The sequence below is a fragment of the Hemitrygon akajei genome, chromosome 4, assembly GCF_048418815.1.
Source record: "Hemitrygon akajei chromosome 4, sHemAka1.3, whole genome shotgun sequence".
Taxonomy (NCBI): domain Eukaryota; kingdom Metazoa; phylum Chordata; class Chondrichthyes; order Myliobatiformes; family Dasyatidae; genus Hemitrygon; species Hemitrygon akajei.
Window position 1 is genome coordinate 75,304,345 of NC_133127.1, and position 27,725 is coordinate 75,332,069.

The window sequence follows — 27,725 nt, forward strand, 5'->3', positions numbered from 1 at the left end:
GAATTAAGGAAGATTTATTGAAGAGACCAAGCCAAAGTAGTTAAGGATGTTAGATGTAACGGTAAACTGTTGTAACTTTCAGGATTACGAATCAAAACCCGGGAAGTATAACCGGGCTGGAATGTTGTCTGTCATTTAGCTGGCACCTCTGAATCATAAATGACTATGATTCTTTTGATCTTGGTTAAATGGTTAGGAATGATACAACCAATCTGCTTGCTTGCTCGTAATCCAACTACCATTATACTGAGAATGGTTTAATAAAGTATAACAAAGACACTACTCAGATACGAACGCAAAGATATTGTTCAATCTGAAAGTGAATCAGTCCAGTCTTCCTTTGGCTGATGAAGACAAGAGCAAGGTTATGATAAAGGTGAAGGCTGTGATCTTCCAGTCCTTGTTCAGGAGGTAAGCGAGGGTGACTTGTTGATTGGTGCCAGTCTATGCTCTCGCACTTTTCCTAGGTCATCTTCACATTCTGAAAGCAGATTGTTTTTATAAAATGAGGATCAAAACATTAATTCATCAGCACAGAAGTTTTTTAGAACAAGGAATAAAGAAACAGGAATGTTTCCTATTATCCAGTAGATAATGTTCCACTTTATCTTGTTCCACTTGACATCTTGTTGCATCAGGCAACCACCTTGCCATTTCTTTAGTGTGTGTCTGTACTTTACGAGGCCGAGTTGTTAGCTCGACATTCAACCAGCACAAATGGAGAGCGTGCAAGGACCCTGCCATAATCAAACTCAGGATCACTCAACTTGGACTCCGGTACAGGTGCCACTACACCGCTGTTCAGTGGATATTAGCTGGTGCATATGCCACCTTATGTTCTACTTTAAGCAGGTTAATTAATGATTGTCCTAAAAGAGCATAAAGGGGACATTCGGGCAAATATATCATCAGTACATTACTTCAGGAAATACACTCCTAAAGGAATTGCAAGGGTACAAAGACCCTGATGGCATATATACAGGCATGGAGGATTTCAATATGCAAGTATATTGGGAAAATCAGGTTGGTGCTGGATCCCAAGAAAGGGAACTTGTAGAATGCCTGCAAAACATGTCGCTCCATTCTTTAAGAAGGCAGGGAGGCAGAAGAAAGGAAACTAAAGGTTAGTTATTCTAACTTCAATAGTTGGGAAGATGTTGGAGTCCATTATTAAGGATGAAGTTTTGGGTGCTTGGAGGCAAAAGGTAAAATGAAGTCAACATGGTTTCCTTAAAAGAAAATCTTGCCTATTGGAATTCTTGAGGAAATAACAGGCAGGATAGACAAATGAGAGTCAGTGGATGTTGTTTACTTGGATTTTCAGAAGGCCTTTGACAAAGTGCCACAAAAGGCTCCTAAGTAAGATAGGAGTTCATGGTATTGCAGGAAAAATACTAGCACGGATAAAAGATTGGCAGTCTGACAGGAGGCAAGGAATGGGAATAAAGAGGGCCTTTTCTGGTTGGCTTCCCGTGTCTAGTGACATTCCGCAGCTATCGGTGTTGGGATCTCTTCTTTTCTCGTTATATATCAATTCAGATGACGGAATTGATGGCTTTGTCCCCGTATTTGTAGACAATACCAAAATAGGTAGAGGGACGGGTGATGTTGAGAATGCAGTGAGTCTTCAGGAAGATTTAGACAGATTAGGAGTATGGGCAAACAAGCAGCAGATGAAATGCTGTATCGAGAAGTGTATGGACATGCACTTTGGTAGAAGGAATTCAGGTGTAGACTATTTTTAAAATGGGGAGAAAATTCGAAAATCAGAGGTGCAAAGAATCATTGGAGTCCTTGTGCAGGGTTCCCTGAAGGTTAACTTGTAGGTGAGGAAGGCAAATGCAATGTTAGCACTTATTTCCAGAGGACTAGAATACAAAAGCAAGGTTGTAACGTTGAGGCTTTATAAGGCATTGGTCAGTCTGCACTGGAGTATAGTGAGCAGTTCCGGCCCTGTGTCTGAGAAAAGATGTGCTGGCATTGAAGAAGGTCCAGAGGATGTTCATGAGAGTGATTCCAGGAAAGAAAGGGTTAATGTATTAGGAACATTTGAAGGCCTGTACTCGCTGGAATTTAGAAGAATGAAGAGGGATATCATTGAAGCCTATTGAATACTGAAAGGACTAGATAGATTGAATATGGAGAGGATGTTTCCTGTAGTGGGGGAGTCTAGGACCAGAGGGCACAGCCTCAGAATAGAGAGACATCCATTTTGAACAGAGATGAAGAGGAACTTCTTTAGCCAGAAAGTATTGAATCTGCAGAATTCATTGGCACAGAGAGCTGTGGAGGCCAAGTCATTGAGTATATTTAAAGTAGAGTCTGTTAGGCTTTTGATTATTCGGAGGGTCAAAGGTTATAGGGAGGAGGCAGGAGAATGGGGTTGAGAGGGATAATAACTCAGCCATGATGGAATGGCAGAGCTGTCTCACTGGCCTGGATGACTTAATTCTGTTTCTACATCTTATGGCCTTATGGTCTAGGACCATCACGAAATAAAAACATAGAGAAAGACTTTGGGGATTTTGCTTGATTTTATGTTAATGTATTCTTTGAAATAAACTTTATCCAATAAGTTTCTGCTGGGTACCAAAAACCAAAGGTAAGGGGGTACAATGATGCAGCGATTAGTGAAGCTGGGGCACAGCTCGAGTGACTTGGGTTCAATCCTGACATCGGGAGCTATCTGTCCAGAGTTCGCAAATTCTCCACATGTTTGACTACTCCTACATATTCATGATTAGTGGACAGCAGCAGATAAGATAGTAAATTTAAGAGGGATTTCGACAGGTGCATGAACCGGCGGGATATGAATCCTGTGGCTATGGACAGATGAGATCAGGTAGACTGGTATGATTGGAATAGACATCATGGGTTGAAGGGCTTGTTTCTGAGCTAAACTGTTTGATATTCCATGTCTAACTATGAAACTCCATAGGAGAAAGAGGCTGCTCTCCTCACATCATCAACTTGTTAGACAGTTTACACTTCGTGAGCTTCACCAACAGTGGAAATTTAAAAAGGAAAGTATGAAGGAGGAATTTCCTGGTGAGACAATAGACAATAGGTGCAGGAGTAGGCCATTCGGCCCTTCTAGCCAGCACCGCCATTCACTGTGATCATGGCTGATCATACACAATCAGTACCCCGTTCCTGCCCTCTCCCCATATCCCTTGACCCCGCCATCTATAAGAGCTCTATCTAACTCTCTCTTGAATGCATCCAGAGACTTGGCCTCCACTACCTTCTGGGACAGAGTGATCCACATATCCACCACTCTCTGGGTGAAAAAATTTTTCCGCATCTCTGTTCTAAATGGCCTTCCCCTTATTCTTAAACTGTGATCTCTAGTTCTGGACTCACCCATCAGTGGGAACAAGCTTCCTGCCTCCAGCGTGTCCAATCCCTTAATAATCTTATATGTTTCAATCAGATCCCCTCTCATCCTTCTAAGTTCCAGTGTATACAAGCCCAGTCGCTCCAATCTTTCAACATATGACAGTCCCGCCATTCTGGGAATTAACCTTGTGAACCTACGCTGCACTCCCTCAATAGCAAGAATGTCCTTCCTCAAATTTGGAGACCAAAACTGCACACAGTACTCCAGGTGGGGTCTCACCAGGGCCCTGTACAGCTGCAGAAGGACCTCTTTACTCCTATACTCAATTCCTCTTGTTATAAAGGCCAGCATGCCATTAGCTTTCTTCACTGCCTGCTGTACCTGCATGCTTGCTTTCATTGACTGATGTACAAGATCACCTAGATCTCGTTATACTTCCCCTTTTCCTAACTTGACTCCATTTAGATAGTAATCTGCCTTCCTGTTCTTGCCACCAAAGTGGATAACCTCACATTTATCCACATTAAACTGCATCTGCCATACATTTGCCCACACCCAACCTGTCCAAGTCACCCTGCATTCTCATAACATCCTCTTGACATTTTACACTGCCACCCAGCTTTGTGTCATCGGCAAATTTGCTAATGTTACTTTTAATCCCTTCATCTAAATCATTAATGTATATTGTAAACAGCTGAGTTCCCAGCACCAAACCTTGCAGTACCTCACTGGTCACAGCCTGCCATTCTGAAAGGGACCCGTTAATTGCTACACTTTGTTTCCTGTCAGCCAGTCAATTTTCAATCCATGTCAGTACTCTGCCCCCAATATCATGTGCCCTAATTTTGCCCACTAATCTCCTATGTGGGACTTTATCAAAAGCTTTCTGGAAGTCCAGGTACACTACATTCACTGGCTCTCCCTTGTCCATTTTCATAGTTACATCCTCAAAAAACTCCAGAAGATTAGTCAAGCATGATTTTCCCTTCATAAATACGTGCTGACTCAGACTAATCCTTCTACTGCTATCCAAATGTGTCGTAATTTCCTCTTTTATAATTGACTCCAGCATCTTTCCCACCACTGACGTCAGGCTAACCGGTCTATAATTCCCTGTTTTCTCTCTCCCTCCTTTCTTGAAAAGCGAGATGACATTAGCCACCCTCCAATCAGCAGGAACTGTTCCTGAATCTATAGAACATTGGAAAATGATTACCAATGCGCTCACGATTTCTAGAGCCACCTCTTTAAGTACCCTGGGATGCAGACCATCAGGTCCCGGGGACTTATCAGCCTTCAGACTCAACGGTCTATCCAACAGCGTTTCTTGCCTAATATAAATATCCTTCAGTTCATCTTTTACCCTCGTTCCTTTGGCCACTATTACATCTGGGAGATTGTTTGTGTCTTCCCTAGTGAAGACAGATCCAAAGTACCTGTTCAACTCATCTGCCATTTCCTTGTTTCCCATAATAAATTCACCCGTTTCTGTCTTCAATGGCCCAATTTTGGTCTTAACTATTTTTTTGCTATTCACATACCTAAAGAAGCTTTTACTATCCTCCTTTATATTTTTGGCTAGTTTATCTTCGTACCTCATTTTTTTCTTGGCGTATTGCCTTTTTTGTTATCTTCTGTTGCTCTTTAAAAGCTTCTCAGTCCTCCGGTTTCCCGCTCATCTTTGCTATGCTATACTTCTTCTCTTCTATTTTTATACTGCCCTTTACTTCCCTCATCAGCCACGGCCACCCCTTACTCCCCTTAGGATCTTTCTTCCTCTTTGGAATGAACCGATCCTGCACCTTCTGCATTATTCCCAGAAATACCTGCCATTTTTGTTCCACTGTCTTCCCTGCTAGGGTATTGTTCCATAGAACTTTGGCCACCTTCTCCCTCATAGCTCCATAGTTCCCTTTGTTCAACTGTAATACTGACACATCCGATTTTCCCTTCTCCTTCTCAAATTGTAGGTTAAAACCTATCATATTATGGTCACTACCTCCTAATGGTTCCTTTACTTCGAGGTCCCTGATCAAATCCGGTTCATTGCACAACACTAAATCTAGAATTGCCTTCTTCCTGGTAGGCTCCAGTACCAGCTGTTCTAAGAACAGAGAGCGGAGAGCACACATGAAATGAAAACTTACTCAGAAAATTCTTCAATTGTTTTTTAAAATTATGTCAATCAATTTCTTCACCCACTTGGCTTCAGGGTTCAGACAAACTTTCCTATTATTGTAGAGTGTGACTCTGAAAAAACATTGTAAAATTAATTCAATCAGTTTGATATCTAATTAGCTGAATAACAAACTTACAGTACCTCTTAAGTTTTCCTTAGCCTTTATTTGGTGCCTTATCAGGCTTTAATCAGATCAGCTTGAAGAAGTTTCTGCCTAACTACTATCAACACATCATCAGCAATTCCAGAGCAAACCACTGTCAAGAATACCTACCACTCCATCCCTCGCCCGCAGTTGTTCAAGCTGACCACCTGGCTGTGCTGCCTCAGCCTGTGTACAGAGACTAAAGGGCACAGTGCCAGAGAAGAGAACCACAAAGAGCTGGACAACAGAAGTGAAAGAGCAAATTTGGGATTGCTTCGAGTCAGTGGATGAGATCATGTTCAAGGATTCATCAGCAGGCCTGAATAAATATGCCACAGCTGTAACTGGCTCTAGAAGTGTGTAAATATGTGAATGTGTACCCAAAGATCCATTCCAAGTCTTCCCCAATCATAATCCCTGGATGATTCACATATTTACACACTGATTGATTTACAGCTGGCTATCCAGTCATGCGAACACAAACACAACTGGAATCCCATTTGTCCGTTCAGCAGCTGTGGTAGGCTTGCACAATATAACATCCAACATAATTGGCAATGACTAGCTCAATGTCTTCTATGCATGCTTTAATAGAGAGAACAATGGTACACTCATGCACAACCCCCATTTCCATGTGACCCTGTTAGGACAGTCTCTGACCCTAATGTCCAGGTATTCTTCAAGAGGATGAATCCACAAAAGGTGTCTGGTCCAGACCACGTACCTGACCATGGAGTAAAGGGCCTTGCAGACCAACCAGATGGAGTATTTATAGACATATTCAACCTCATCCTTCTGTGCTCTGAGGTTCTCATCTGCTTCAAAAAGGGATGGTGAGCATGGTGGCCTCCCTCGATGACCACTAGTATAGTGCTTACATCAAGTACTCTGAGAAGTTGGTTATGGTGCAAATCAGCTCGACAGAGATGAGATGGATCCTCTCCAGTTTGCCTACTGTCACAACAAGACAACAGTGGATGTGATTTCTCTGACTCTTCACTGTTCCGGACTACCTGGACAACAGGAACTCATACGTCAGGATGTTGTTCAACATCCGCAGTTTAGCACTCCCCTCCAAACCCACCATCAAGCTGCAAGATCTGGGCTTCCATTCCTCCCCTTTGCATCTAGACGCTTGACTTCTTCATCAGCAGACCTCAGTCAGTGAGGATTGATAACAGTGCACATCAAGGTTGTCTGCTTAGCCCCTCAAGCTAAGCACAGCTCCAATGCCATCTTCAGATTTACCGCTGAAGCGACTGTTGTTGGAGGAATCACAGGTGGTAATGAGTCAGCTTACAGGAACAAGGTAAGGCACCTGGTTGAGTGGTGTCGCCACAGCAATCTTCCACTTGGCGTCAGTAAAACCAAAGGACTGATTGTTGACTTCAGGAAAGGGTAGGGGGTGAACATGTGCCCCTCTACATTGGAAAATCTGTGGTGGAGAGAGTCAGCAGCTTTAAATTCCTGGGCATTAACGTATCAAATGACCTGTTGTAGGCCCAGCCCATAGATACAATCATAAAGAAAGCATGCCAGTGTCTTTACTTTCTGAGGAGGCTTAGGAAGTTTGGATTGTCACCAAACTAATCAACAAATTTAGGTGTACTGTTGAAAGAATCCTGGCTGCTTGCATCGTGGTCTGGTACAGCAATTTAAATGCTCAAGAACGCAAGGAGCTGAGGAAAGTAGTGGACTCTGCCCAGTACATCACAGGTACATCCTTCCACACCATCGGTAGCTGCCTCAAGAAGGCAACAGACCTCATCAGAGAACCTACCATCCAGGCCTTATGGCTACCATCAGGCAGGAGGTACAGGAGCCTGAAGTCCCACACCACTTGGTTCAAAAACAGCTACTTCTCTACAACCATTCAGTTCTTGAACCAACTGGCAAAACCCTACATTTCATCACTTTGATCACTTTGCACTTTTTTGTTTTAATTATAACTTTTACTTTGTAAAAAAATGTATAATTTATGTCTAATTTATATTTTCCCTGTGAATCCTGCTTTTATAATGCTATGTGCCCATGTTGTGGATTTAAGTTTTTCATTGCACCTGTGTAATTACGTATGAACTCAACTCTACCCAACCTGGCACAAAGTAATTCACTTGCAATTTCAGCCATAGAGTTAGTAGGTGAGAAATAGAGCAGAAATATTCAGCAAGTCTCTGGGGAGAGAAGCCATGTTAGTATTTCGGATCAAGTGACAGTTGAGGGGAGCATTGCCCTTTCACTGATAAAGTGGTTGCAGCATCTTCACTCCCAATTTCAGGATTCCAGAACCAGCAGTGTTTTGCTTGTCTAAGAGTAGAGATGGAAGCTGCCTGCGTTTTATATTATACAACCAAGGCACTAGCCCAATGGTCCAGCGTTTCAGCACCAGCCAGTTGACGTCTCAGCTCAGCCAAAGATCCCTGTCCGTGCCACAATTCACATTTACGACATCAGCAATCCCAGCGGACGTGATCAAGTCTCGCGCTTGGCTTCAAATAGTTCAGATGTTATCCCCCGTTTCCCTGACCGTTTCCTTTCATTGAATCATTCCACACTCCTCCCTCAACAACTGAGAATACAGTTAATATATCTAATGGACTAACTGGTAATTTGTAAATGCCACAATGGTTTATCAATAAGACTTACATTACTTCTACTACGGCACAATGAGGACCCTTTGGAATAATATTAACTTCCTTCATAGTCACTGGATGAATGAACTTAGAGGTGCGGTGGATGCAACGGCAGTAAAGCTCCCCTGGACTCTCTCTGAGAAATGTGTCTGCAAAGAAATATCACAAATCCTTAATCATTGTAGTAAATATACTTATTTCACATCTTTGTCTATTTATTAGATATTTTGAGAACAGGGCTGAGAATTTATTATAGCTAATTTTTTCATTTCTTGCGGGTAACATATCAATCTCCCACGTACCAGGCACGGCACCTGATTATCTGCCCATTAGTAGATACAGATTAACAGTCCGTGGAAACTCTTAATCAGTTGCAGTGAATCAGAGTGATCTCATAAACCGGATGTGCTCTATCAAGCAGTTTGTATAAGAATTAACTAATTTCAGGCAGTATATTAGAGCCAGCAGACAGGCAGGACTTGTCATGAGTCTAGGACTGATGTACAATCATAATCCTTCCTAGAATAACCATGGAGTTTGTCAATACTGGAATCTGGAGAAGATAACAAATTGCTGGAAGCACTCAGTGTCTGAATATGGAGGCAATGGGATAGTGCTCCCTTCATTTCCAACCTTAGCACCACCCAGGGACCCAAGCAGCCCTTCCCAGTGAGGCAAAAGTCCACTCATACCTACTGCATTTGATGCGCTTTGAAGTCCAAGTTCAAGTTTACTGCCTTTCAGCCAAATACATATATGCAGCTAAATGAAACAACATTCCTCTGGGACCAAGAGGCAAAAAACGGGACGTATATCACACACTATGCATAAAATAATATTAACAGATAAAAAGTATTTTGTAGAAGTACAAGTTGACACACAGTGCATAGTTATATATAGTTAAATATGCTGCATTATTACTGCTGCTGATGCTGTCATAAGTAATGTGTACAGTAGTGGTCACCAACCTTGGCCTGAGTGAAAGGCGAGATCGACTCCAAATTGATTAGTCACACACATGCACACTGGGACAGAAAAGGCCGGAAGTAAAACCCCGCAACCCGGAAGTAGAAATAATGCATAAGCACCAGGGGTACTCACCCTTTTTTGCACTGTGGACCAGTTTAATATTGACAATATTCTTGCGGACCGGCCGACGGGGGGGGAGGGTGTTAAACACAACCTTCGCGGCTCTTGGCACTTAGCTGCTGTCCCGCCATGCTCACGTTTTTTCCGCGGAAAAGACTCAACAGGTTAGTCTTTAAGTGCAGGGTGCTTGGACTCGGGGTACCGAAGCAGTTTTGAGGGCTTCATTGCCGCATTAGACAGCCTCCAGGCCCGAACTCCAGCCTCTGCCCGCCCGCCGCCAGACACCCTGGCCAGGTGCGGCTGGTCGTGGGTAGGGTGAGAGGTCAAGGTCAGGGCCAGTGGTCCCCATGCCGGGGCCACGGCGGTTGCAGTCCAGACAGAGCGACCGACCGAGCGAGGCGAGCGAGAGGCCCGCGCCCGCCCCCCCTTGTAGGATCTATCGGCCGACAAAAGTTTGTTTCAGCAGATTGCAGCGAGGTAACTGCTCTGATACTTACGAAACCTTGAGCCCAAGTTAGGTCATCTGCGAATATTTTAGCACCGGATTCCCCACGAACATTCGGTGTGCTAAACAGGTTCAGAGGCGACGCCCATCTGGCCGTGCTCCGGGCCAGTAGCATCGGCTCTTCCCGCCAGCTGCGCGTTTAGGCAACTGATGACCTCTCACAGGTTTAAGTTCAACAGTGGCTGTGACAGGGAATGAGGAAAGGTGCAGCTGACTCATATTGTTTCCTCACAGCCCGGTGATTGGGGACCACTGAAGCACACTGTGTAGTGCGGGGGAGCTACATGCATACGCACTGGGCAGAAAGAACGGAACGAAAACCCCGCAACCCGGAAACAATCTCTCAACAGTATTTGTATATTTATTTTTCTTTTTTTTTTGTGATCTACTGGGAAAGTCTCAAAGATCGACGGGTTGGCGACCACTAGTGTACAGGATGGTAGCAGGGTGTTCAGAAATCTCACAGACTGGGGGGGTGAAACTGTCACTCAGCCTAATAGTCCTTGTTCTTATACTGCCTGATGGTAGGAGGTCGAAGAGAAAATTTCATAGGGATGGGAGGGGTCTTTGCCAATGCTGAGGGCTCTGAGGACACAGCAATTCTGGTGTACATTTTAGATGAAGGGAGAGAGACCCAGGTGATTCTCTCAGCAAACCTCACAATCCGTTGCAGGGTCTAGCAGTCAGATGCCTTACAATTGCCATACCAGACGGTGATATAGCTGGTCAATCCACTCCTGACAGTGTCCCGGTAGAATGTGGTAATAGTGTGGGGGTTGGGAGCCTTGCTCACCTTAACCTCCTCAGCAAGTGGAGATGTGCTTACTCTACTCGCTCTACACCCGCGATTGTGTGGCTAGGACGGTTCAAATACCACTTACAAATTCTCTGACAACACAACTATTGTACAGAGGTGAGATGGATCAGCTGGTCGAGTGGTGTTTCAGCAACAACTTCATACTCAACGTCACTAAGACCAAGGAGTTAATTGTGGAGCTGAGAGAGGAGAAGTCGAGGGAACACCTCATTGAGGGATCAGCAGTGGAAAGGGTGAGCAGTTTTAAGTTCCTGGTGGGTCAACATCTCTGAAACTCTATTCTGGGCACAACATATTGCTGCAATTACAAAAGAAGGCACAACAAAAGGACTCAGGACTTCATCAGTCCTGACGAAGGGTCTCGGCCCGAAACGTTGACTGCTCCTTTCAACGGATGCTGCCCGACCTGCTGAGTTCATCCAGCTTGTTTGTACATGTTGATAAGGAGGAGGCAAAGGAGCCTGAAGCCACACACTGAATGTTTCAGGAACAGCTTCTTCCCATCTTTCATCAAATTTATTTATTTTTATTTACATTGTGGAGTAAGCACATCTGGTTCACATCTTGGATATGCTGCGCCAACAACCTCGCACTGACAATTAACCCGAAGTAATTACAATGACCAACTAGCTCTGTGGTTAGGCACACCTCAAGCGCCATCTATAAATTTGCAATAAAACAACTATTGCTGGCAGAATTTCAGGTGGTAATGAGAGGGCATACGGGAGCGAGATACATCAGCTTGTTGAGTGGTGTTGCAGCAAAACACCTGTAAGACCAAAGAACTGATTGTGGACTTCAGAAAGGGTAAGGTGAGGGAACACAGACCAGTTCTCATGCAGGGATCAGAATCAGAAAGAGTGAGCAATTTCAAGTTCCTGGGTGTCAACATCTCTGAGGATCTGTCCGGGCCTAACATATTGATGTAACTACAAAGAAGGCACGACAGTGGCTATATTTCATTAGGAGTTTGAGGAGATTTGGTTTGTTACCAAAGACACCCACAAGTTTCCACAGATGGAGAACATTTGAAGTGGCTGCATCACTGTCAGTTATGGGGGGTGGTGTGTTACTGATTGAAAGAAGCTGCAGAAAATTGTGAACTCAGTCAGCTTCTTCAAGGGCACCAGCATCTAGGACATGTTCAGAGAGAGATGCCTCAAAAAGATCACCATCTCCCAGGACGTGCCCTCTTGTCATTGTTACTGTCAGGGAGGAGGTACAGGAGCCTGAAGACATACACTCAGCAATTCAGGATCAGCTTCTTCCCCTCTGCCATCCAATTTCTGAATGGATATTGAACCCATGGACATTACCTCACTATTTTTTTTGCATTACTTATTTAATTCAACTGTCATATGATGATGGTGGCATCCGTCTGCCTTGAAGGACAATGGAGAAGTGGCACTGGAGTGACCCCTTGTGGTGAACTACATATACCTGTCTGGACTGCTCCTGTGGCTCCTCCCACAGACCCCTGTATAAAGGCAATTGAGGTCTGAGCCCGGCCTCATTCTCCAGGATGTAGTGTTGTTCATTCTTCCCGTTGTTACGTATCCCGTAACTGGATCACTTACCAGCAAAGGTAGAGAGGTCCGCTGAAGTTTGATGGTACAATTTTCAAACGTTTTTATTTATAAAGGGGCACAAAAGTAAGGTTAATACAAACATTCAGATACCATAAGTCGTCAATACTCAATCTAAAGTGCAGGTATAGTAATAACCAATAAGAAATAAACTCTATCGTTGTCTAGGGGTAATGTATATATTGTCCGCTGTATATCTGAAAGTCTCTTGCGGTCACTGCAGTTCCACCAGCTGCTGTCTTTTGTGGTGTCGCGTTGGTGCACTTTGTTAAAGAGAGAGAGATAGAGATTAAATGAAACAGTTACCCGGCGGGGTTTTCCAACCTTTACGAGTTCGATTCGTCGGAGTCTCGTTGGGGAATGGACGCTCACTTGTGGCCTCCCCTGTAGCTAAGCCGTTCTTTCGTGGTGAGGTCGCCAATCCCAGGCAAGGAAAAGACGCACACGAACCCCACCACCGGCTGTCGCTATTAAATGCTGTCGCAGGATTTCTAGCGTGTCTTCTGGTGCGTCTGGGGGGCCGTCTTTACAACCCCTCTTTTATCTGAACTCACGGGGTCTCAGATGTCAATCAGGTTGGGATGATGCAATCTCTCTCCGTCTCTCCACCCACGTTGCCCTGAGGGTATACACGTAGTACAGTTCCCAATTCACAAAGGTGTCTCCAAGAGACAATGACCACAGTCGCCAGCTTTTGCCTCGCAGTGAAACGAGAGACACCGCACGTATCTCTCTCTTCTCTTGGGTCATTGACCCGCCCCCCCTTCACTAGGGCTCTTACGATTCTCACAAAGGAGGGGGCTGGGATCATAACACCTCCCCTCTTAAAAACGTTTTTACCAGCGGTTAAAATGGAGTGGTACAGAGTCTTACAGAGTTTTAGGATTTAACATAGTACAAAAGCTTTTCTTTTAACTACAGAGCTGTACCGTCATACATTTTTCAGCATCTAAACAGTTAACGATTACAGTGGCACTTCCTTTAATATGGTAACATCTTGTCCCTGACTAAAGGCTGGTAGCATCAGATTTCAACAGGCAGGGTTCCAAGGGGGTCGTCTTTGTTATTCACATGCTTTGTCAAAATCCCGTACAGCCGGTTTTTCTATTTAAAAATGGCGCCCCCATTAGCCGTCACTTCTTTTCCGGTGAGTTCCTACGTGGGGGACCTGGGTAATTTGGCGAGGTACTCTCCCGCCTTTCCGTTCCATAAGGGTTATTCTCTCAACACCGTGTCCCAAACTTAAATCATCGTGGGAATTTCCACCCAAATCTTTAATGTTACACAGGTAGCTAACCCTTTCGTCAAGACCATGCAGGCTGATGGGTTTCAGTTCGAACCTTTCCCTCAGGCCGCATTTAAATTTCGGCCTTTTCACAGCGCTCTCTTGAATAACAACAGCGTGTGGGGCACCTTTACATTCCAAATCCACCTGTAATCGATGCGCAGGCACCGCGTTACCAAGCCCTCATTTCTGTAGCTTGGTTGCTTCTTCTGACACCAATCTAAACTTTAAATTTTCTTCATTCGATTTGGGAACTACAAACTTCCCGTTCCCTTCAATAATAATGTTTATCCCCCCCATGGTCAAGTTCCATTTTAAGGTTCACCACCCCTTCGTGTACAAACACCTGGGAACCCTCCCTTCCCCCAATTACCAGGGTTAACCCTGTCTTCACTGAACCCAGTCCATCTGACCCACAGGGACTGCATTCCTTTTCAACTGAATCAAATACCTCAGACTTTTTCTGAGCTCCATTACTAGGTTCAGTACCACGTGCATCCACATCTTGGACACACTCAAACCGGACATCTGCCTCTTCCAGGCTTTCAATACCCGTACCCTTTTCAAATTCTAACTTCCCCTGATCCTCCCAGTTCCTCTCTGGGCAACTCCCTTCCGGAGTAAACTCAACCCCGCGGGCTGAAACAACCTCATCTGCCAACCCAGCAGACCTCTCCAAGGTAATGGCATCCTTTTCGTCTAGGACTGCCTTCATCTCATTATCGGGAACACCTTGATAACTCTCAACTTCTTCAAACAGGGCTGCCACCCCCGACAGATCATCCATGTCCAACTCTGAACCTTTTAACAGCTTTTTCCGTCTCTCATCTTTATTTCCTACCTCTAGGACCTTTCTCTTCGCTAAGGGCAGATCTCGCTCCTCTCCCTTAACCCCTTTCACTTTACTACTCTTCGGTTTACCCCCCTCAGAACCCTCGTGGTACAGGGTCGGTAGGACCGTCTCGGCCAAATCAATACTGGCCAGATTTAAACTACTCGCTTTCTCAGCTGCCTTTCGCGACAGGCTGCGAATGCTCGCGCCTGTGGTACAGACTGGAGATGCGAGGGGCGGGGCTGCAATCCTCACAGGCTGTTTGGGCCGTGTCATCCTTGTCCAAACCTGCCCCCCGGCTAAATCATTTCCGAGGAGGACGTTCGCGTCAGTTCTCGGGAATTCTGATGGCACCCCTATTTCGACTGGTCCAGATACCAACTCACAATCCATAATTACCTGATGTAGGGGCACCATTTCTATTCTTGTACCTATCCCCTTCACGGCGACCATTCCCCTTCTCCGACCGAAATCTAGTATCTCACGGCGGATCAACGACAGCTCCGCCCCGGTGTCTCGCCAGATTCGGACGGGAATGGGTGGGTCTCCCCCCTTCACGGACACGGTTCCGGGTGACAGCCAAGTCTCTGACCCTTCTCGTACTCTGTCTACCCGGGACTCTCTCGTCGATTTACTGATTACCACGGCACACCCGATAGGGACCGCTGCTCTCCCTTTTTCTGGCTCCTTTCTCGGAGCAAAGCACCTAGAGGCAATATTTCCTCCCTTCCCACAATTAAAACTGGTCAAGCCTGGAAATCTCAGGCCGCCTGGCCTTTCCCCCTCAACCTTACCACTAGCTCCCAGCGGGACCTCTGCCTCAGCCGGCGGACTTTCCCTACTGTTCCAACGGTCTCTCGGGTAACCTTTTGGCGAGGAAAACTTTATCCTGTGGGTTAGGGCATATTCATCTGCGAACTTAGCAATTTCTGAGATGGACTTATTCGCCTTCTCATTCAAATACATCCGGATCTCCTCCGGAACACACCCTTTTAATTCCTCAATCAGAAATAACTCCCTGATACGCCCATAATCCCCGTCCACCTGTTCCGTGGTGCACCAACGGTCCAAGAGCACACCCTTTTCATAGGCTAGCTTGGTATACGTTTGATTCCACCCTTTTCGTAAATTTCTGAACCTTTGTCTATACGCTTCCGGTACTAGCTCGTAACTCCGGAGAATGGCCTCTTTTACTTTGGCATAATTCTCCGCTTCCCCTTCCTCGACGGCCAAGGCCGCATATGCTCGTTGTGCCTTCCCTTTTAACACACTTTGTAACAACGCCACCCACTACTCTTTGGGCCACTTCTGATTTACTGCCACCTTTTCAAAAAGCAAGAAATAACTATCAACATCCGACTCTTCGAATGGAGGTACTACCCTCAACTCCCGACTAACATTAAACCTCTCCTCTCGTTCTAACCCTAGATCTCTTCGCTCTTTCTTTAACTTCTCCATCTCCAAGTCATGTTCCCTCTGTTCTCGTCTCTCCTCATACTCTCTTTGCTTTTCAGCTTGTTCTCTCTCATTCTCGGCTCGTTCCCTCTCGTTCTCGGCTCGTTCCCTCTCGTTCTTGGCTACTTCTAGCTCTTTTAGCTGAATTTCATGCTGTCTTTGCTTTTCAGCTTGGTCTCGCTCTTTTTCCACCTCTAACTCCTTTAGTTGGAGCTCCTGGTCCCTTTCTTTCTCTCTCTCAGCCCGTTCTTTCTCTCTCTCAGCCGCTTCCAGCTGCTTCATTTTAAATTCATGTTCCAACCTTAATTTCTCCAACTCTAGCTGATCCATTCCACTTGCTGGTACTTTTTCAGGGATATTTTCCAAGACCTCAGTTTCGAACACTTTCTTCCCAATGTAATACCGAGTTATGGCCCCTCGCACCTCCCGCTTTTTCATGGTCGACCTCACTTCTGCGAGGTCCAATCCCTTCGCCAAATTTAACAAGTCTGATTTGGTGGCCGCCTCTAGCGCCTCTACAGTCGGGTTTTTCATAAATTCATCCACGTCCATCTTTGCTGGTTTCCCGTCTGGCTACCCGCGTACCAGATCCAAATTTATTTTTTTTTTTTTTTTGACTTACAAACCCAATTCACTGCCCTCCCAATTTTGGTTTCAAATCTCGAGACGAGGCTCCCATGTTGTTACGTATCCCATAACTGGATCACTTACCAGCAAAGATAGAGAGGTCCGCTGAAGTCTGATGGTACCATTTTCAAACGTTTTTATTTATAAAGGGGCACAAAAGTAAGGTTAATACAAACATTCAGATACCATAAGTCGTCAATACTCAATCTAAAGCGCAGGTATAGTAATAACCAATAAGAAATAAACTCTATCGTTGTCTAGGGGTAATGTATATATTGTCCGCTGTATATCTGAAAGTCTCTTGCGGTCACTGCAGTTCCACCAGCTGCCGTCTTTTGTGGTGTCGCATTGGTGCACTTTGTTAAAGAGAGAGAGATAGAGATTAAATGAAACAGTTACCCGGCGGGGTTTTCCAACCTTTAGGAGTTCGATTCGTCAGAGTCTCGTTGGGGAATGGACGCTCACTTGTGGCCTCCCCTGTAGCTAAGCCGTTCTTTCATGGTGAGGTCACCAATCCCAGGCAAGGAAAAGACGCACACGAACCCCACCACCGGCTGTCGCTATTAAACGCTGTCGCAGGATTTCTAGCGTGTCTTCTGGTGCGTCTGGGGGGCCGTCTTTACAACCCCTCTTTTATCTGAACTCACGGGGTCTCAGATGTCAATCAGGTTGGGATGATACAATCTCTCTCCATCTCTCCACCCACGTTGCCCTGAGGGTATACACGTAGTACAGTTCCCAATTCACAAAGGTGTCTCCACGAGACAGTCGCCAGCTTTTGCCTCGCCGTGAAACGAGAGACACCGCACGTATCTCTCTCTTCTCTTGGGTCATTGACCCCCCCCCCCCTTCACTAGGGCTCTGGCGATTCTCACAAAGGAGGGGGCTGGGATCATAATACAGTCAATAAAAGCCGATATCTCGCTTCTTACGTCTCAGATTGATTTATTGATGGTGCATCACCCCTCCAGGGCACAAGCTTTGGTATTGAATGTGTGGAGATCTTGGGATGCCCAGTCATCAAGATCACCCCTGCCCTCTCGGCCTCACCAGTGTAGTCCAAAGGAAAGCTTGTGAAGCAGTACGTTTGGCACCAGCTTGGCTGCAGGAGCTGCCGGAAGGATGTTCAGTGATATCCAGGTGTCTTAGGGGCTCCACTCCGGACTTGCTGCCTGGGTTTAGTCCCGTGGCCTTCGTCTCTCCCGAGGCTGCCCACAATATGCTGTTTACCTATAACCGTGGATCTATTATAGACTGTATATATACCTACGGAAATTCACACCGTTTTTTTCTATTATTATGCAATGCGTTGTCCAGCTGCTGCAAAGACAACAAATACCACAACATATGCCAGTGAATTTAAAACTGATTCTGATAACCTACTTGATACATCTTGGGAAAGTGGGAGAACAAGAACATCCGAGGAAGGCCCATGCCTTCCATATGGTGTTCATAAGATACTCCTTACAGAATGGAACCAGGACTGAACACCAAACTCTGGACTGCCCAAGCTGTAATAACGTCCACTACCTTCTGAATGGACAATGAACCCATGAATACCACTTCAGTTTTTATTTCCCTTTCTTTTTGCACTATTATTTAATCCTTTACATTGCCTGGTCTGCTATATGCTTCCTATTTTCTGTCTATGCAGTTGTCAATATCCCTCAATATCGATGGTTTCTTGTACTTCTTACACTTGGTTTTCACCTTTACAAGAGCTTCTGCACTGAATTCTCAACACTATCATTTGAGTACCTCTCATTGTGCAGGTCGATATAAAACATCTCTTTGGCCCACGACACAGTGCTGACATTTCAACCATTTCCACAATCTTTCTAACCTTTCCCTCCTACACAGCCTGTAACCCTCCATTTTCTTACCTATGTAATGCCCTGGTTCATAATCTTACTGTTATGCTGTATGTACTTCATTTTGGCAGTTCTGTAAGAACAGTCTGTTCTGCTTTCAGCCTGTTTGGGTTACTGTTGAAGATGAGGGATGCTGTGGAATGTGTGCCATCCAATTAACATGGAGGGAGATTTCTTTGGTAAGGTTGGTCTTGGAGGTTTTTCATTTGGCTGGAGAAGACACTGGGGAGAACCGGTCGTCGGATACGACCCAGCGAGAGACCCGTTTGTTTGAGATGGATTGTGAGCGACGTTCGGAAGTTGGTGTGTGTTTTCACACTGACTGAGATCCCAGTGTGTGTGAATGACTGAGAAGTTCAAGATGAGCTCCAACTTATGCACGTTTAATAGGAATGGGCCCTTTTCTTTTTGTTTTTCTTTACTAACCCTTTAGTTAAGATTCATAAATATAATTCCTTTAATCATATGTAGTGTACTGTCTGATATTTCGTGGCACTGATTTGTAACAGGGTAGTAAATTACACAGCACTCACACAAACTGGGGTTTGAGGCGGGAGAGCTGTCTCACTCACACGAGTTTGGTGGGACCGGAGAGTGTTTTCCCTAGACTTATGCAGCCAAGGAAACCAGGAGGTTTCACATATATGTACCTACCTAAAACTCTCTTAAGTGTCCTAATGTATCAATCTCTATCATTACTGCAGCACTGCATTCCAGGCATCCACCACTCTTTGTAGAAAACCTCCCTCTGACAGTTCCCCTAAACTTTCCAACTCTCACCTTAAACCAGGTGTCCTCTGGTATTGGTCACTGTTGCCCTGGGAAAAAGGTGCTGGCTGTCCACTCGATCTACACCTTCCATGATCTTGTACACCTTTAACAAGTCGCTGATCCTCCTCCTCCTCTGAGAAAAGAGAAAAGCCCCAGCTCGTTCAACATTTCCTCTTTAGACATGTTCTCCAAATCCAGACAGTGCCCTAGTAAAGCTCCTCAGCACCATCTCCAAAGCTTTCAACTCCTTCCTATTAATGAGACAAACAGAACTGAACACAATACAAGTGTGGCCCAACCAGAATTTTAAAAAACTTCCTAACCATCCTACAAACATTTGTAGATAATTCAATTTATCAATGGACTTGGACCCCAAGTTCCCTCTGTTCCTTCACACTGCTATGAATCCTCACGTTAACCTTGTGTTCTGCTTTCAAGTTCAATCTTTCAATTCATCTGCTAATTCTCAGCCCAGCTCTGCATCGTGTCTATGTCCCATTATAACCGGCGGCAACCTTCTGCACTATCCACAACATCGCAACTTTCATGTAATCTGCAAATTTACAAACCTACCCTTCCACTTCTTCTTCCTCATCAAGTCGTTTATCAAAATCACAAGGAGCAGGGGTCCCAGAACAGATCCCTGCAGAACATCACGAGTTACCATCCTCCAGGCAGAATAATCTCCATCTTGTTGGATCTGGTGATGTTGAACCAAGATTCTTTGGAATTCAAAAATGAGCCATGGAACTTGGTACTAATTGCCAGTTAATTGTTGAAAGAATACAGAATGAGCAAATAAATGACAAAGGAAAAGAAGTTGTGGCTGTCTCATATTCAAACTGGAGATAAATTAAATTCCCGTGATAAAAATTAACTATAAAATAATCAGATAAAAGTGGTGTGACACCCTGCTGCAGAAAACCTAACAAGATTCTAGAAAAATACAGAATCACCCATAGTAAAATTACCATAAGATTTTTTGGATTACATGTATATACCATAGGTAATTATATAAAAATACAAGTAAGCATAGGAACGTTAAACTACAAGGAAACACTAGAAAATAAAAATTTTACACCCTAATCCAACATCTACCACACCATCAGTCTTGTGAACTCCAGTTCTGAATCCACATAGCCAGGTTTCCGTGAATCCCATGCCTCGTGACTTTCTGAATGAGCTTCCCATGGGGAACCTTGTCAAATGCCTTACTTAAAACCCACGTACACTGCATCCAGTGCTCTACCTTTATCAATTCGTTCAGTTAATTCCTTGACAAAGCAACCTCCCCCTCACAATACCACTCTGACAATCCCTAATAAGAGAATGTTTCTCCAAATGTGTAAATCCTGTCCCTAAGAATCATTTGTATTCATTCTCCCAATGCTGAAGTAAGACACGCTGGTCTATTACCCTATTACATCTTCCGACCAAATGAACATTTGCCATTCTCCAATCTTCTGGTACCATTCCTGGGGGCTAGAGAGGACACAAAAATCAATGCCGCAGAAATCTCTTCCTTCGCTTCCGATAAAGATCTGAGATATATCCTGTCCTGCCCAGGTCTGTATCTATCCTAATGTTTTTCAGAAGCTCCGATGATGCTTCTTTCTTAATTTTGACACACTCCAGCACATTAGCCTGTTCTGTGCTGACTTCACATTCATCAATGTCTGTCTCACTGGTGAAAGCTGAAGCAAAGTATTCAATTACAACCTCCCTTACCTCTTGTTGTATCAGGCACATTTCCCCCTTTATCCTGAAAGGTCCTACCCTCACTCTAGTCGTCCTTCTGTTCCTCACATACACGTAGCATGCTTTCAGTTTTCAAAATTCAAAGTTCAAAGTAAATGTATTGTCAAAGAACATACACACCCCTGAGATTCATTTTCTTGTGCACATATTCAATAAATCATAGAATAATAACCATAACAGACGGTGCCAACTTGGGCATTCAACCAGTGTTCAAAATACAACAAGCTGTGCAAATGCAAACAAAAGAAATTGTAATAATAATAAACAAATAAGCAATAAATATCAGGCACATGAGATGAAGAGTCATTGAAAGTGAAAACATTTCAATGATGGGGCAAATGAAGTTGAAATTAATTATCCTCTTTGGTTCTCAAGTAGATGCTCCCAGGCTACCTTTGCCAAATCCTGTCCTAATTTACTGAAATTGACCTTTCACTTAAGACCTTCTTTCTTGGACCATTTCCATAGCCACTTTAAATATATGGAGTTATCATTACTGTCCTCAGGCTGACACTCTCGCCACCTGAGCTGTTCCTTTCCCCAAGACAAACTTCAGCCATCCTCCTTTTCTCATTGCTCAATCTACACACTGCAACAAAATGCTCTCCTGGACACACTTCAAAAATTCCGTCTCCTCTGACCCTTTTATGGGAATTCATCCCTTGTGAGATTTGGGAAATTGAAATTCACTTGTACAACAGCCCTATCTTTTTTTTAAAAATTTTTTTTTTATTAGTTTTTCAAAACATTTTACAAATTAAAAACCCCAAATCCCAATGAGGAACATTAATACAGTGCAAATTTAAGCATACAATAACAATTTGCTACAAAGGAAGAGAATTTAACAAAAAAGCACCTAAATTAAAGACAGGTAAGCTTAGTATCCTCCCCAAGCCCCAAAACACAAGAAAAAAAAACAACTCCAGACCGACCACAACACAATATAGAGAGTATAAGGCAGGACAGTTGAACTCCCAGACTGTGAATACACTTAGCAACAGAGGATAATAATGCCTACTACCAGAAAAAAAAAGGGAGCTGAAAGCAAGGGACCGAAAAGAAGAGAAAAAAAAGAAAAAAAACCCTAGTCAAGAGGAAGGTTATGAAAGTACTCGATAAAAGGTCCCCAGACCTTATGGAACTTTAGATCCGAATTAAGAACCGAATAATGAATTTTTTCGAGGTCCAAGCGGGCCATAATGTCGTTAAGCCATTGCGCATGGGTGGGCGGGGCAACATCTCTCCATCTAAGGAGGATCAAGCGTCTAGCCAGGAGAGAGGCAAAGGATAGTATTCAGCATTTGGTCGGACCCAGACATAAATCTGTCTCGCCCCAAAAACCGAACAGAGCAATTAAGGGGTTTGGTTCTAGGTGCTGATTCAGAATACACGATAACGTAGTGAAGACATCTTTCCAGGATTTCTCCAAACTAGGACAGAACCAGTACATATGGATGAGAGAGGCCACGCCCCTCTTGCATTTATCACAGAGCGGACTAATGCCAGGGTAGAATCGAGATAGTTTAGATTTAGACATATGGGCTCTATGAACAATCTTAAACTGTAAAAGGCAATGGCGAGCACAAAGAGAGGTTGGGTTAACCGATTTGAGAACTGAGTCCCAGCTCTCATCGGATAAGGAGATATTTAAATCCTGCTCCCAGGCCATTTTAATTTTATCCACAGGGGCCCGTCGTAAGGCTGCTAGTTTATCTCGGATAATTGATATTAAACCTTTACCTAGTGGATTAATGGAAAGAAATAGGTCCATAGCATTTTTTGCAGGCATTTCAGGAAAGTTAGGAATTAAAGGAGCAGTAAAGTGTCGGATTTGGAGATATCTGAAAAAATGAGCATTAGGCAGATTGAACTTAACAGAGAGCTGCTGAAAAGAGGCGAAGCGATTAACAATGAAAAGATCATCAAAATGTCTAATGCCCTTCCTATACCAAACATGGAATGCTGAATCGTACGTAGTAGGTAAAAAAAGGTGATTATGTGCGACAGGGCTGGAAACGGAAAACCCCTGGAAACCATAGCATTTCCTGAACTGAGCCCATATACGCAAAGTGTGTCTAACAAGAGGATTAGCTATTGATCTGGGCAGACTACTAGGGAGTGCAGAACCAAGAAGTGCAGAGATGGATAATTCTTTAGTGGAGGTCAACTCCATTGCCACCCAGTTAGGACACTCGGGTTGGCTGTGAAAGAAAGACCAAAAGGTAGCACAACGAATATTAGTTGCCCAATAATATAAACGAAAGTTAGGTAAAGCCATGCCACCCTCTTTTTTAGATTTTTGGAGATGGATTTTATTAATTCTAGAGCGCTTATTCTGCCACAGATATGACAAAATAATAGAGTCTAAGGAATCAAAAAAAGATTTAGGAATAAAAATTGGGATAGATTGAAATAAATATAAAAATTTGGGGAGAACATACATTTTAACAACATTAATATGACCTACCAAAGACATAGATAGAGGTGACCATTGTACCAGACTCTGTTTTATGGCATATGAAAGATTGGCAAAGTTTTCACGAAAGAGATCTTTAAACTTCCTTGTGACTGTAATTCCAAGATAGGTAAATTGATTATGGACTACTTTAAAAGGGAGATCACGAAATGTTAGTTCTTGTGCTTCTTTATTAATTGGGAAAAGTTCACTCTTATGTAAGTTAAGTTTATAGCCAGAGATCTGGCTAAACTGGTCAAGAAGTGAAAACATTAGAGGTAAGGATGTAGACGGATTTGAGAGAAAGAGTAATAAGTCATCAGCTTAGAGAGAAACTTTATGCTCAACACCCCCTCTCCAAATCCCGGTCAATTCAGGACAGTTTCGAAATGCTATCACCAGAGGTTCTATAGCCAAATCAAAGAGAAAGGGACTTAAGGGGCATCCCTGACAGGTGCCACGTTTGAGATTAAATACTTGGGATTTCTGAAAATTAGTTAAAACAGAAGCAGTAGGACACAGGTACAGCAATTGGATCCAAGAGATGAAATTTTGGCCCAGGTCAAATTTTTCTAAGACTGCAAAAAGGTAGTTCCACTCTATACGATCAAATGCTTTCTCCGCATCGAGGGAAATAACACATTCAGGAATCCCAGTTGGAGCTGAGTATAAGATATTAAATAAACACCGAATGTTAAAAAAAGGGGGACGGTTTTTAATAAAGCCTGTTTGGTCATCAGAGATAATGGAGGGAATAACGGTTTCTAATCTATGAGCCAAAACTTTAGCTAAGATCTTTACATCAACATTGAGCAGAGGGATCGGCCTATACGAGGAACACTCTGTTGGGTCTTTGCCCTTTTTTAAGAGAAGAATAATAGATGCCTCATTGAAAGAGGGTGGCAATTTGCCGTAATTAAACGAGTCAGATAATACTGAAAGTAACTGAGAAGACAGAAGTGAAGAGAATGATTTATAAAATTCTACAGGGAACCCATCAGGTCCAGGAGATTTCCCTGAGGACAGTGCAGAAATTGCAAAAGATATTTCTTCTGATGATATAGGCGCATTGAGTTTGGCTTTGAAATCAGATGAAAGTGAGAGGATATTCAGATTCTGTAAAAATTGATCAACAGAGATATTGTCATTCAGAGATTCAGAGGAATAAAGCCGAGAATAAAAATTTTTTAATGCGTCATTAATTTCTAAATGATCCGATGTAAAGTCTCCATTCTCCTTCCGGATCTTTGTAATATCTTGTTTGGCTTTGGAACGCCTCAGCTGATTGGCTAGAAATTTACCAGACTTATCCCCATGAATGTAAAAGCGACTCTTGCTTTCGAGAAGTTGGCGTTCGACAGGTTGAGTGGACAGAAGGTTAAATTTAGTTTGGAGTTCAACGCGCTTCTTGTATAATGCATAAAAGGCAGCAGGCATATAAAAAGTCAAGCAGTACAATAGCAGTCTGGGAGCAGAGATGTAAACATAGATTCGTAAAATCAAAACATATACATGTCCTGAGCAATAAAGAGAAACAATAAATACAGTGAGTGATGTTGGAACTGGAAAATCCACCCCACCCACACAGCCCAAAACTAGACGGCTACCAAAACAAGTAGCTAGCTCTACCAAAAAAATTAACCCAAATACAACTTCCAGATCTGTGTCATTAACAGCAGTTCCGTATAAATACTATAGCAAATAGTAACTAGTTTATGCACTAGAAAACATAACTACAGATTAGAACACCTTCTGCAGAAATATAAAACTTAATACAGAGAAAATCGGAAGAAAACCAAAACTAACCTACTCGCGAAAAATTATAGAAGAATAAAGTAAGAAAAAGGGAAAAAAAGGTGAAAAAAAGGAGAGGAAGAGGAAAGTTATAGATTCAAGACGAGTATTTATCAACCACTTACAGAGAGGAGAGAAAAAAATTCAGAGATTAGAAAAAAGGAGTGAAGAAAAGAATAAATAAATAAATAAATAGATAAATAAAAAGGAAAAATAAATCAGCAATTAAACTGTGAACCAACAAACAGGGAGGCCTTCACTAAAGACTTCGAACCTCCAAAACAAGTTAGAGTCAGTTGTAGAACTCTGTAGATAAAGTTATACAAGAATAAAAATAGATTACACACACACCAAATCCCGGGAGAGATTATCAACAGCCCTTAGAGTTTCAATGAATAATGTCTGAACGATTCACATAAAGTCTGAGTCCAGAAAAAGTAATTTTACTACGAGGAGTACTTATCCACCATTTTAGGAGGTCCGATCAGATTCCGAAGATGACTGGATAGCCAGAAGACTTGCCACAAATGCTTCAGCTTCCTTCACTGATTTGAACCACTTGTATTTTCCGGTATTAAGCTTGATTCGTAGATTGGCAGGATTGCGAAGAGAGGGTTTAAAACCACGATCAAAAAGCACTTTCATTGCGCCTTTAAACTCAGTGCGCATCTTTAAGGTCTGGGGTGCAAAATCTTCCACAAAGCGAATGGTTGTATCCTGGAAAGGAAAAGAACCCCTGCGACGTGCCTCTACAATCAGACTGTGTTTTACCTGGTATTGATAGAAGCACAAGATTACTGGTCGCGGCTGGGAGCCCAGAATTCCGGGGGGGGAACGTAAACTCTGTGTGCCCGTTCGAGCTCGGGCGGGTTTGGAAGCAAATCTTTCCCGAATATCTCACAGAGAAACTTGGCAAAAAACTTCACGGTTGGACCATGTTCGGTCGCCTCTGGCAATCCAAGAATTCTAAGATTGCAGCGTCTGCTGCGATTTTTGAGATCCACCATTTTGGAAAGGAGTTTGTTACATTTTTCCTCTAAGCTGGAACAGAGAGTCTCCAAGTATCGAACACGACTTTCTAAATCTTCAGAAGTCGATTCAATGCGAGATAGGTGTTCGGCATGTTTGTCCACTTTATCGTTGATCTGATCCAGTTTGTCTTCCAACTGTTTGAAAGCGGTTTTAAATTCCTTTAAAATTTCGTCTCAGAGCTTTCCGAGCGCAGCCAGAGTCTCGTCTGAGGGAGCCGTAGCTTCCTTTCTCCCGGATTTAGAACTCTTGCTTGACATTGTAAGTTAGATATGTTCACAGGCAAGTAAGAGATACCGAAAAAAATTCCTAACTAAGGTTTAAAACATGGAGACATTTAGTGCAAAGATAGCGACAGTAACGGAACAAAAGTTCGGAGCAGCTAAACAATCGCCATCTTACCGGAAGTCCAGCCCTATCTTTTTATCGTATTTCTCTATTTGTCTACGTACCAGTTCCTCTGCTTCCTGTTTTCAGTAATACACCCTCAACAAAGAGCTAACTTCCATTATGTTCCTAATCCCTATCCACGTAGCCTTGCTTGAGGAAACATCTCGGATCGCAAGACCCTGCAGCGGATAGTGAGGTCAGCTGAGAAGATCTTCGGGGTCTCTCTTCCCACCATCACGGACATTTACACTACACGCTGCATCCGCAAAGGAAACAGCATTATGAAGGACCCCATGCACCCCTCATTACAATCTCTTCTCCCTCCTGCCGTCTGGGAAAAGGCTCTGAAGCATTCGGGCTTTCACGGCCAGACTATGTAACAGTTTCTTCCCCCAAGGTATCAGACTCCTCAATGCCCAAAGCCTGGACTGACACCTTGTCCTATTGTCCTGTTTATTATTTATTGTAATGCCTGCATTGTTTTTGTGCACTTTATGCAGTCCTGTGTAGGTCTGTAGTCTAGTGTAGCCTTCTCTGTGTTTTTTTTTCGTAGTTCAGTCTAGTTTTTGTACTGCGTCATGTAACACCATGGTCCTGAAAAACATTGTCTCATTTTTACTATGTACTGTACCAGCAGTTATGGTCGAAATGACAATAAAGTGACTTGACTTGACGTGACTTGACTTGGATGTTCTCCCACAAGTGCATTACTTGCCATGCCTTCTTTTACAGCTCTTCAGTCTCACCTGAAAGTTCGGTACCGGGGAAAACTGAGCAGCCAGCCTTGCCGCTCTCTCAACCAGCTCAAGTTTGAAAACTACATCACAGTCCTAGAGATTCATTAAAGTTTTGATCAGTAGGCAGAAAAATAATAACAAACCTGGTATACGCCCCATTACTGACTGAGTTCTTACCTTGTGCGGAAGACAGGTGGAGCACAAACAGAACAGGAATAATAAAAGTGGCTTTAGCAAACATGCTGCTTCAGTTTTGTGATTTTTAATCAACTCACGCTTTACTGCTGCAAACTGCCTTTATTTCCTCACTGTAGAAACATGTTATTTAAAGCTAACATTCTTGACCTATAAACAAGGAATTAGGCAAACTTAAAAACAAGGTCAACAAACATGAAGTTCAAAGCTGGCAGGTCAATGACAAGTTTAT

At 43.5% G+C, this 27,725-nt stretch overlaps 1 long non-coding RNA gene across 2 annotated transcripts; it reads right to left on the reverse strand.

Moving 5' to 3' along the window:
• Positions 1-224: 224 nt before the first annotated feature.
• LOC140726455 (uncharacterized) lies at positions 225-27,717 on the reverse strand. 2 transcript variants are annotated; one of them, XR_012098638.1, is made up of 5 exons: positions 27,476-27,583; positions 27,308-27,391; positions 19,145-19,268; positions 8,311-8,446; positions 225-481 (listed from the first exon to the last, which is right to left on the reverse strand). It is a non-coding gene; the product is annotated as an uncharacterized lncRNA (long non-coding RNA). The 2 variants fall into 2 exon arrangements; XR_012098637.1 differs by lacking the exon at positions 27,308-27,391 and having other exon boundaries at positions 27,476-27,717.
• Positions 27,718-27,725: the final 8 nt, after the last annotated feature.